Below are 10,331 nucleotides of genomic sequence, written 5' to 3'. Positions count from 1 at the left end.
CTTATTACAACCACAGAAGGTTAATGTTACGTAACTACCTATGCTACCAAGTCACGTAGGGTGAGGTCATTCTTAGGGCCCTTGGGTGTCTTGAGCACTGCTCAAGTCGTCAACCCAGGAACTTCGCCTAAGAACGGGATCGCTCACCCTAGTGCCTTGACTACTTGGGGATGCGTCGTCTCCACGCTTAAAGCGGTCGAGCACCGAAAGTCCAAGTAGGAACCGATTAGAGAAAGGGTTACCTATAGGTGGTGTGCAAACTTATTTTTCAGCTCTTGGCCTTCGTACTCAGTGAACTCAGTCTCCTTCTCTCACCTTGTGCTCGTCGCGGTAATCTACCGGTGCACGAGAGAATTCCAGGTCTGGGTTACCGTGGATCTTCGCGTCCCAGGTTCGCTGAAAGAGGACTCCTTTACACTTCACGCTGGTGCCTTTTATGCTAATGTTGCTTTCCTTTGAGTAGTGGATTTTCCCTTCTTTGGGTGAACGCGCTCTAGCGTTTTCTTAACGTACTAAGCGCACATTCCCCGCACGCTGCGTTCAAATTTGAATCTTCAAATAGGAATTTTTTATAAAATAAAACATATGTATGTATAACAAAAAATTTAAACCCTTGAATTGTCTATTCGACAGATTTTTCATTCCAAAAAAATATAATAAATACAAGAATATAAATGTAAATGTAAAGCGTATAATATAAATGCTAGGTGATAGAAGTGCCCCCTTGCAGCATAGTGGAGAGGGAATTAGTTAACCAAAGTACAGAGCTAGAAGGGGTAAAGACAGCTAATCTGATCAAAAATAAAGAAGTAGGGATCGAAGCAGCAAATCAGAATAAAGAAACAGGAAGAGAGAAAAAAACAAAAGACTGCTTATTGAAAGTCATCTAAAATAGAGAAAAAAGTTGCAGTGGAAGGGCAGGCCACAGTGGAGAGGCTAGCTCCATATAAAAAAGTGTAACAGTTAGCAGAGCTCATTATACTATTAGCCAGAGGTTTAAATAGGACTGGATTAAAAAGACAACAAGAGCCCCTATTGCCATCAGTAGCCGTTTCTGACAACGTTACACCAAGTATGAAGCCTAGAACTTATCGCACAGGTGAGCATGACTTTTTTTTTTTTCGTAAAAAAAAAAGTAAATAAAATAATATAAAGTAAAATATAACTAAACAGCTAAAATAAAAATTATTCCTTAAAAATGTTACAGATAAATCTTGCACAACTCAATAACATCGTTTAGAACGGTTTTCTGCTGAAGAAAAAAATTTCTGACATGATTCCACATTAGAAATATATGGTGACCAAACAGAGAAAGGTCAATACTGGATTTGGGCCAACAGTAGTAGCTGAGTTGGCTGACGATTTTTAAATCGTTTTACTGTTTAAAATATGCATAGCTCTGTATGATAATGATGACTTTTATAACGATTTTCTGAATGCTGTTAATAAATTTAGATTATTTTTAATGTACCATAGAAAACATATTGATTTTTCTTATGATTAAGAAAAAGTAAATGAAATGAAAACTTTCTTTTCTTACTTTAAAGTATTTATTTCTTAAATACATTTCCTGTTACAGTAAGAACGATTTTTTTTAAAATATAATATTCAATTATATACATCATATAGAACAAAATTTTCTTAACATTTTTTTTTAAATTAAAATAGTCGTATTTTGATAAGTTATTTGATCCATAGTATAAAAAACATTTTTTTACTTATTATGGAAAAGAGATTTTTTCATAATTAACGCTTATCAATCCAACTATTGTAAGTGTTGGTGAAACCCAACTACTATACAAAAACTTGCTGTCCATGTCTTCGAAGAACTTTTGCCACCAGGTATACATCAGGATTTTTGTTTTTAGCAGCTCCAGCTCATAAAAACCTCTGAAGATAGGTTTATCTCGATAATCTTTAAGACTATACGTAGTTGCACTTGTTCGTTCTACATGACTGATTGTAAATGATTCTGTTGACCAATTAGTTGTAAAGTCTTCTTCAAATACTTGCTTTATTTTGCTAACGTGTTCTTTATCACCAACTTTGAATTTCAGTTTTGGTTGGCTGCTACGTTTGTATCTTTTTTTAAATTTTGTCAGGACTTGAATTTCATTTTTAGTAGTAACATCTTTTAGGTTCATACCAATTGTTTGATGTTTTCTGTTATTATATAATTTAATCAACGTTTGTAAAACATAAAACTATTTGTAATTGCCTTGTAAGCTAAATTTTTTCCATATAAGGTCTTTTAAAGTATGATTGAATTGTTTGCATATAGAAGCTTTGAGGTTGCTGTAGGTTAAGTATAAGTTTATTTTGTATTTTTGCATTAGATTTTGAAACTTGAAATTGTAGAACTCTTTGCCGTGATTATTTTGCAATTCTACTGGCACCCTTCCGTCATTTAATAAAGACTGGATCGCTGTTCACACTATTTCATCTGTTTTTTACTTTATCGGTACAGCCCATGCACACTTTGAGAAAACGTCTATTACAGAAAGTATATACCTATAACCTTTTTTTTTACTAGCGTAAGGCTGTGTCTTGACAAGGTCCGCTAACCAAGTCTCATCTAAGCCACGCACGTCAAATTTTCGACAAGGATAATTACGTCTTGCTGCCTTGTGAAGTTCGTTGACGAGTCGCTTCATGTGTTAAATGTTTTAATTTATTTTTGTTGAATTAGCTTGAATAAATGATAAAATTTGTTCGTAAATTATGTACGAAAATTCGAACGCTATCTATTTCTTCATCAATACTTATAATTTTTTCCGTTTAGTAAGCACGGTTTACAGCATGTCGAGGTTGCTTTGGTGCTGCAAGATTGTACAATCTTTTGGTATCTAAGTCGTACTGTCCATCTGCAGTAAGTTTGTATACGATACCAGGAGAACCTTGGGTACTGCTTTTACTCTTACCTAGTTTACGACCAATTACATCAACTCTCATTGTGATACTAAAACAAAATGACTGCTCACCTTCATATATATACCATGCCTCACGTAGCTCTTTAATAATTAATATTATTTCATCACGTGACTTGGATCTTCTGCCAATCTTTCAGCTGTTTGTAATCGTAAATGATCTAGAAGTTCGTTGGGACTGTCCCAATGCACGTAATCTACATGCTACGTTTTTCAGGCAATTTTGTATTGTGGTAATAATGATCCTCTGGTTTTACTTGGGACGCGATCGAACATAGGTTCAACAATTTTATTTAATTTATAACTATAATGTTGCCTAATAAGCTCATTTTCATTGAATCCTATTCTATGAACACTTGAAATTTTTTAAAGCACATAATACTTTTGCATATCCTCTTTCGTTGTAAGATTTGTATTCGAGTGTTTTTTTATTAGGAGCTCCATTAATCTGTGAGTCATTGGAAATTCGAGTTTATCCATTGTAATTAAAGATTTTAACATCATTAGTTATGTATTAAATAGTGATATTTATGTCATTAGTATCAGCATTCATATTATCATCACTTTCACTGACCGTAGACTCGAACACTGTGCTCTTATCATCGTTGGGTGATTCTTTAGTCTTTGCTTTCGTAACATCTTCATTTTTATCGTTATTTAAGTAGTTCTAAATAAGAGATGAATTACTTTTATTTATCTTGGTTGTAGTAACAATTTTCTGTAATGGATTTGTTATTAGTTTAAAAGATTCGCTAAGGACCTTTTTAACTTTATCTTTTTCAAATTTTAACTGTCTGTACTTTTTTTTACGGCTTTTTCTGCCTTTACCAATTGTTTAAGTACGTTCTTCCATGTTGATGTTTTAACGGCCTTCGTTGGACTACAAATTTTTACTACGTATTTCTTATATTTAAAGCAAAACTGTCAAAACCTTTTCTACATTGACTATTTTTTATTTGTACATCCGTGATTATAACAACAAATTCATACTAATAATCATTCCAATAGCTAGAGCATAAATCTTTAAATTTATTAAATGGCACATTTTAATTTACATGATCATTATACACATGTCTCAAATTAACTACATCCTGACAAAATGAAGCTGAAAAATGTACGTAGTCTCTCACTAGATTTTTTAGTACTTGAGCATTTGACTGACGAAGATAGAAATAGTCTTTATTTTTATTTCTCTCCGTGGAAAAAAGGGCTTTTACATTATCTTATTTTTCATAAGCTATATCATCGAAAATCATCAAAGAATTTGGTAAAGGCATTATGTGGTGGGACTACTGCTTTGCGTCCACTAAAATGTAAGTACTTTACACCATCTATAGGTTCTAATAGCGTTTTTAAAAATTTATATTCGTCTTAATTCAATGACTTTGAATATACACACGTATATATTATCAAATTTCAGTCCGTTAGGATGTACTATTAATGCTTATAAGCTATTGGTTTTACCACAGTTATATGGACCACAAAATATGGCACGAATACCATCAGGAATAAGCTTACCACGTCAATTTACACACTTTTCTTGTTTTACAATAGCATCAACATTTAAAACTTGCAATGTTACAGACTATTCCTTAAATTTTACGTCTGTGCTGTATGACATAATAGTAACAACTTAACTATGAGATAAAATCATACTGCTCTTTGTATTCTTACATTATTATAAAATACTATGACTACGTTGCAAGGGATCTGATGACTATAAGTAAACATATTTTTTTTGCAATACTAAGTCACAACCCAACCTTCAAAGTGAAATGATCATATATTGTAAGCGAGAATATGGTCTTGTAAATAAAATCATAAGTTCTTCACCTGTAGAAGTTTATTTGCCAGGTTATTAGTACTGTGGTCCAGGTACTAAACTTACGGAGCCTCTCGCTTGAGGTGATCTCGGAGTAAATCCTCAGAATATGGCGTGCAAAGAGCATGATATAGCTTATTCAAAAAATCGATACGTTCTTAAGACTCGAAACAAAGCAGATAAAATTTAAGCTAAGCGAGCTTGGCAAAGAGTTAAGGCTTCAGATTCGAGTATTGTTGAAAAAACAGCTGCTGTTCTGGTAACAGGTGCAATGAAGCTTAAAAGTTAATGAGGTATGGGTTTGGAACAGAAGAAGGAAAAGGAAAAAATTTCAAAAAAGAAATGCAGTATAAAAAAGAAGCTGAAAACTACTATAAACACAGTTATCAAGGCTGCTTCGCATCAAATAAATACTAAGAGCAAAAATGCTCGTAAAAAAGTCGGTAGTGCTTTAAAAGATGCTCGCAATGCAGTCAAAATCAACGGTGGTAAAAAAAGTAATCAAATTCCTCGTATTTTACACATTCCTGCTCGAATTGGTGGAGCTTTACCTTTGATTTCTTTTTTTGCTGGCTTGAGTGCAACTGTTACTTTGGCAAATGGTACTGCAGGAATTATGAAGAGCGTTAACGCGGCTAAGTCTGCAAAAAAACCACTAAAATAAAATCAAAGACATAATGAAACTATAAAAGCTAATGCGTTAGGAAAAGGTTTCTATCTTAAGCTTCATAAAACTGGATTCAAAGTATATTTAAAGCCGTTTGATAAAGGTCTGAAATAAAAAGATTCTAAAAAAGTCAAATTACTTTTAAGAGCTTTAACAAATGTAGATTTATTGAAATCCTCTAAGAGTTTAAGAATTTCTTTTTTTTTTCTCGGAGTATTTATGCGAAATGACTTACCCAGTGCTGGGCCATGGTATCGTGAAACTGCTATAGTAAATCTTGACGACAAGAATATACCTGGAACTTACTGGGTGGCATATCGAATATATGGCCACAAAGTTGTTTATTATGACAGTTTTGGAGATTTGCAGCCACCTACTAATTAAATGTTGTATTGGCGTATTGATACAGTTCAGTATAATCACAATCGATATTAAAAATTTAACTCTTACTACTGTGGTCATTTGTGCTTGAAGATTTTGTCAAAACATTCATAAGCACTTGAAGTAGTAAGAAAAACTTCAGTTTTACATTGACGGTCATGAAAGAAGCAGTAACACTTAGTTTGTCTGGTGCTTCTTCTACCTTAGAGGCACAATATTTTCCACCTTTTGAATTATCACCAAAACACAGATATGTTCTTGGTTAAGCAGAACTTCTAACGTCCAATTCAATTCCTGATATTAACGTAAATAATAATTAATTTTACATAGGTGAACAAGTGGTAGTTATTCCAGCTGGCAGTTAAGAAATTAAAGATATTCAGTCATCTTTAGTTCTTTAGTTCTTCAGTTTAGCCAAAAGTTATGTTTATAAAGTAAACTTCTATAATACCTCTACACCTTGACTTTAACTACGTAAGCAATGAGTTAATTTAAACTCTGTCTTCATCGATAACTTGCTGCTGATAATTGAGCGTGATACATCTAATGATAGTTTAAAGACAGAAGTCAATAATAAAGACAGGTTAAGTTGCACTTATTATATCTGCACTTATATAATTAGAGTAGTATTATTATGGAAACAACTTTAGTTTGAACTTAAAAGATTAAGATTAATGCACACAATTTATGGGAGCTAAAAAGCTTTTATTATTATTACTCAAGAAAACATAAATGAAGATAAACAGCTGGCTTTAAAAATAATATTAGGTATACTGTTTTCAAATCAGCAAGCTAACGTATACTATATTACCAGCTCCTTAATATAGGTGCAAGAAATTAAAAATATAAAAATCAGTAATCTCAAAACAGTTGCGTATCAGATACGCAACAAAACTTTCTCTGTAAGACTTCACTCTAAAAAGGAAAGTGCTACTCAATGTGCGAGTTTTTTTATGAATTACTGGGAGATTTTAAACTTGTTTGTAGAGCTCTTAGCTCTCCTCAAAATAAAAAAAACAGCTTTCATTACGCGGTGATTAATAGAATATCAAATGTAAGAACTGCAAATATTAGATGATTATTTGAAAGAAAGGATGGCTTGTCTTGTTAGTATTCACGTCAATGTATTTCGAAACAGGAGGCTCAAGTATTTATTTTATGATAATCAGCAGGTGTAGAAGCAAGCCAAGAGATGTCTGATACTGGAGCAATCCAAGGTGGGGTAGGCCGTATACTTAGCTAAGGTGAAGCAGACTCACGGTCCACTGCCACGATGACGACAGCAATCCCAGGCATGACCATTACTCTATATTACGAATGTAACGACAAGGGTGATACCTCAAAGGACTGCTTTAAAACAATCTTAGGCGGTGTTACATCTGCCAACGATTTGTCCAACATTTAAGGGACCACATTGAGAGGGACCGCAGAAGTAATTGAAATAAGACTAACGACTAGTTCTTGAAACAATATAGTGGTAATGATCGCAGAAGTAATAAAAACAATAATAGTAATGATAGACACAATAACAAACTGAAAGATGCTAGGCAGCATGTAAGAATAACAATAAAAAGCCAAAGTTGAGAGCAAGAAATGGGGTGAAGAGAGGGAAAGTAATATAGAATCGCCTAGACCTAATGCATGGAGACGATTGCCAGGTTACTGACTACGAAATTCTGCTGTATATAAACATGGACAAAGCTCTTGTGAATGATTGTAACAAAAATAAAATTACATCCATGATAGACTCTGGTGTGACAGGGCACTTTGCTTGATCCAAGCTGTACATAAAAAATTTTAAAACTGTAAAAAAAAATTGATTGAATAAGCGAATAAAAATTTCTCTCCAGACTCAGAAGTAAAGAAAAAATGTTATGTTTTAGGTAGTAATAATGAAACAAGATAGTCCAAGATAAATTTATATGCGCTAAGGCACTGGCTGAAAACTAGCTGTCACTTCGTTAGATTTCAGACAGTTACGTATAATTATTTACTTTGATAACACAAAGCTAAGTACATCCTACCGACGCTTTGAGGTGATCCGTATTTCTGGTAATTATGAGACTCCTTAGTAAACAGTGAAATAGTTTGATAAAAAAAGCCCTTAAGAGTTATAAAAATGTGAGCAGAACAAGAAGTTAAGAAAAATTAAGGATGACTCAAGAAAAGTGGGAAGCTTGTTCAAGAAAACCTTAGGCAATCTGCTGTTGTTAATAACAAGAGTTTTGTAGAAATCCTTGACACAAACAAGCTGAATAAGCTGCTTTAGTCTCAAAATAATGTCAGTTGCTTGATCGCATGGATTGAGGATGAAATTTTAAGCCTATTTATTGCTATATTGAACAGTATACCGCAAACTACAAAGAAGCTGTCACAGCTTAAGACCGAGGTCAATGGCTCAGAGTAATTGTCAAAGAACTAGATTTAATGCGTAAAGTGAAGTATGGAGGATTATAAGTAACCTAAGCATGAATGTGTGAGAAAGCCAGCCAAGCATCATTAACTCCAGATGGCTTCTAAAGAGAAAGATACGTAAAAAGTACAAAGACTATTGTGAGGTTAGTAAATTCTGGCACTAAAAAAAAGGATGACTTGCAAGAAGCTTCTAATCTAGTGTCTGGGTCAGCTATTGTGAGACAAATAATGCCAATTATTATTAAATGTAATTTAAAGTCTTGCCAGCTAAATGCAACTGTTATCACCGGACTTACTTACAGTATGTTCAGTCTTGACCATTTTATTTAAGTGTCATTTGTGGATTTGTTAGGACTCAGCTCGTAAGACTTATTTTTAACTATTGAAGTAAAAATACTTTTTTAAATAATATGCATAATTTTAAATAATGGTCAATGTTTAATTCTTTTATTAAAACAATGTAGAATAGTAATTCTTTAAAATATTATCTACTCAGATCACCTTCACAAGTTCTGAGTGTTAATTATTTAATTGATGAATAATTTACATCTATCACTGATTGCTGTTACTGCTGCTTCAGAGACCACTAATGTTTTGTGCAGTATATTTCAGTGGCTTATGAAACTATACGAATTAGTTCGTGGCAAGTAAGATGTTGCGGCTTCAGCTCTTTCTGCTATCGCCAGAACCCCTTTCACGTGGGCATCATACGATGTACCTTGCTCCTTAGCGTAGTCTGATACCATTAATGCTCTCAAACTGCACCCAAGTTGCCTCGGACAACACGTTATGCCTTATGTCTATAAGGTACTCGAGAGCCACTGGAGTCAAGAGTAGACTAAAATCTTAGAGGATGGATTACAGTCCTAAATAGAGCCATTTTTCCCTCGATGGTGAGTTTTTACAGTGTCAGAGCGAGTGAGAGGTCTTTGGTTAGATTAGGTTAACTATTGAGCGATGTTCTTGTATACTGCGTTGACAGCGAAACAGTAGGCTTGCACGATGATGTTACATGTTATAATCTTATACATTAAAAAATAACAATACAACATTACCATTCGCGTTTTTCTGACAAGTGCAATTAAGTTAATACAAGTTCAAGTGTAACAGCAAGCTTACACATTTTGCAACGAATCATTTCGGGGATTCAACCATTAATTCTAAGTATAATAAAATAATGAGTTCATTACAATTCTTAAATTGACATACATCATTACCAATGGACAATCAATGCACAAGTAAACTTTTCATTTCCACATACAATACGATTTATTCATTTATACACGTTATGTTAAATTTAGAGATACACATGCATCCTTACAAGGCTGACCGTATTGTATATAAGCATATTATGAATAATTTTTCTTAAAGCTAATATACACTTACAGGCATATGGGGACTTCTTATACAAATTGAACGGATTTTGACCTTTCCCTCTCTAATTTAGCTGAAAATTTTTTTCCGGCTTCTATATTAAAAAATAAGAGATAAGTGTCCAAGGAACTTTTTTTTTATTACCTATTTTCAATTTAATGAGTCATAAAAAATTTTATAAAAGTGGTTGGAGACTCATTTTAAGTAATGTATAGCTCCAAATCCTTAAGAGCTAAAAAATCATTATTAATAGCACTTTTGTAACTAAGGAGTTGAACTTAAAGAAAAAAGAATGAAAATAAAAATTATTAACAAATTTATCTTGTTATTAACAATTAAAACATTTTAATCAATTTTTAACGATTGCTACCTTAATAAATCAAGTCTTTATAACTACCACCCTATTCTGCGTCAAATTGAAAGTTTAAATCATGTTTTTAAAATATGGAGACTCTTCAATGGTTATTATTGAAATATTAACTTATGTAGCACGATATGGTAAAAAAAACTGTTTTTATAATTTTAATTTTTCTCAAACAAAGATTCTAGACCGTGAACCTAATAAACAAAAAAGATTAATATCTGAAATGCTATACATACACTTTACTAAGCACACTATTAACAAGAAAGAAGATACCTTATTTCTCAATAACATATATGAAGATTTTATAAGTAATCTTTCTAAATAATACAATGTAGTGATGTACTGCTGTTATCTACATTCGTAAGAAACGTACATTTACTG

This window comes from Copidosoma floridanum, unplaced genomic scaffold, assembly GCF_036245765.1.
Source record: "Copidosoma floridanum isolate Cflo_tuat_1 unplaced genomic scaffold, Cflo_Japanese_pri ptg000020l, whole genome shotgun sequence".
Lineage (NCBI taxonomy): Eukaryota > Metazoa > Arthropoda > Insecta > Hymenoptera > Encyrtidae > Copidosoma > Copidosoma floridanum.
Note: the sequence above shows the minus strand (reverse complement) of the source record.